Below are 2099 nucleotides of genomic sequence, written 5' to 3' on the forward strand. Positions count from 1 at the left end.
CCTGGAACTCGCTTTGTAGACCACCAGGCTGGCCTCGAACTCACAGAGATTTGCCTGCCTCTGCCTCCCAAGTGCTTGAGATTAAAAGCGTGTGCCACCAACGCCGGGCCAGGTAGTCTAGCTTTAAGGGTTGTGTATTGCCATGCCATTTTCCATGGTGGCTGCTATCATCCCACCAGCAATGCAGTTTCCCAGCTCCCTCACTGCTCACCCGGAGTTGCCAACTTGCTGTTTTCTATTGCTTGATAATAGCTGTGCTGCTAGGCTCTGGTAAGGCAGTTGCTTCTGCTGCTGTTGCTGCTGCCTGCCTCTTCTCTTCCTCCTCTTTCTCTCCCCTCCCCCCTTTTCTTCCTTCCCACCTCCTCATCCTAATAGAGTCTCAAATTTGGGATCCTCTTGCCTCCACCTCCCGAGTGCCAGGGTTGAAGGTGTGTGCCACAGCGTCCACCTAACAAACATTGTTTCATGTGGCTATTGGCTGTTGGTGCGTCTCCATTAGAGAAATGTCTGCTTTGAAATTGGACTGTTACTTTTCGTTATTGTTGTTGTTGCTGCTGCATTGTAGAAGTTCCTTACACGTTTTAGAAAGTAACCCCTGACCAGATACACAAGTGACAAATATTTTCACTTTTTCCTCATAGGCTGGCTGCCTTTAGCGATTTCACATAGTCCATGGCCATTACAACATCAAAGAGTCATGAGCCAAATGTTCTTCTACAGGAAACTGGGTAAGTAGATCTCAATCCATGCATATAATGCAGTTACTTGTGTTAGTTTAAGGGACAGATGGCTCTGGGCAGATCAATGTGGAGATACATAAATAAATGCAATGTTGAGCAAAATGAGTTGTGTTTTTTGTTTGTTTTTAAGGTTTATTTTATGTGCATTGGTGTTTTGCCTGCATGTATGTCTATGTGAAGGGGTCAGATCTCCCCTGGAACAGTGAGCTGCCATGTGGTTGCTGGGAATTGAACCCGGGTCCTCTGCAAGAGCAGCCTATGCTCTTAACCGCTGAGCCAACTCTCCTGCCCCAAATGAGAAGGTTTTGCTATTTGTTATGAGCTCGCTTTGCTTCTGTAATTTAAAAAGCACCATAGAAATTAAGAAGACACACCTGACGGGAAAGACTACTTGTATGAATAGTTTCAGATGTCTCGAAAAATTGATTCTTGCGAATTTTTGTAGCATCTTCCTAAAATGTGTCACTTTCACCTTTGTGGTCTGGTTTTTACCCTCAAATATCTTTTTCTTTTTTTTGGTTTTTCGAGACAGGGTTTCTCTGTGTAGCTTTGGAGCCTGTCCTGGAACTCACTCTGTAGCCCAAGCTGGCCTCGAACTCACAGAGATCCATCCGCCTGGCTCTGCCTCTTGAGTGCTGGGATTAAAGGCGTGCGCCACCACCGCCCGGCTCAAATACCTTTTTAGAGGTGGAGTGCACAGAAACCTGAGTCCAGGGAGGCAAGATGCAGTGTCCACTAAGAGTCAGAGACCGCTGTAGACAGGGGTTTCATTCCCCTGGTTTCTAGCCCAGGGTGCATCCTAGAAAAGCCCAATTTCAGGTCCATGGGAAAGGAGGCTGATTCCTTCAGGTGGTTAAGACCATGGGCTTTGGAGGTACAGATGCCTTTATGACTCCTGGCTTTACCAGCCACAAGCTGTGTAATCTTAGGCAAGATTTTTTTGTTTGTCTGTTTGTTTTGGTTTTTGAGAAACCAAAAACTTCGAACTCGCTCTCTATAGAGTGGGCTGGCCTTGAACACGAGAGATCCACCTGCCTCTGCCTCCTGAGTGCTGAGATTAAAGGCGTGTGCCACCATGGACTGGCTGGTTTGGGAATATTCCTAACCTCCCCTTTTGGCTGCAGGGTGTTTCTCATCACCGTCAGAAGTGGTTTAGTCACATCTGTACATAGGATTGTTGAGAGGTATGGATGTGAAGGGCCCCAAAGACAGTGCTTCGTAACTGTTCGTTTTTGTTATTTCTATGGGAAGGACAGCCCAGCAGCTGGAAGGAATTAGGGTAGATTAAAGGAGTCAATGAGGAAAGGAAGAGTTTAGTACGGATTGGAGATACAGTTCCATTTCCTAGTCACTGTCTCC

The 2099-nt window shown here is 46.5% G+C and overlaps 1 protein-coding gene across 4 annotated transcripts in view; it reads left to right on the forward strand.

Annotated features, from left to right (window-relative positions):
- The first annotated feature begins 641 nt into the window (after positions 1 to 641).
- Arhgap26 (Rho GTPase activating protein 26) overlaps positions 642 to 2099 on the forward strand; it is a 729500-nt gene continuing 728042 nt past the window's right edge. For all 4 annotated transcript variants that reach the window (XM_052742060.1, XM_052742061.1, XM_052742062.1 and 1 more), the window contains exon 1: positions 642 to 728. The gene's annotated coding sequence lies outside the window, so the exon portion shown is untranslated. The remainder of the gene's footprint in view (positions 729 to 2099) is intronic.

Source organism: Peromyscus californicus, unplaced genomic scaffold (assembly GCF_007827085.1).
Source record: "Peromyscus californicus insignis strain IS unplaced genomic scaffold, ASM782708v3 Scaffold_17__1_contigs__length_78620276, whole genome shotgun sequence".
NCBI lineage: Eukaryota > Metazoa > Chordata > Mammalia > Rodentia > Cricetidae > Peromyscus > Peromyscus californicus.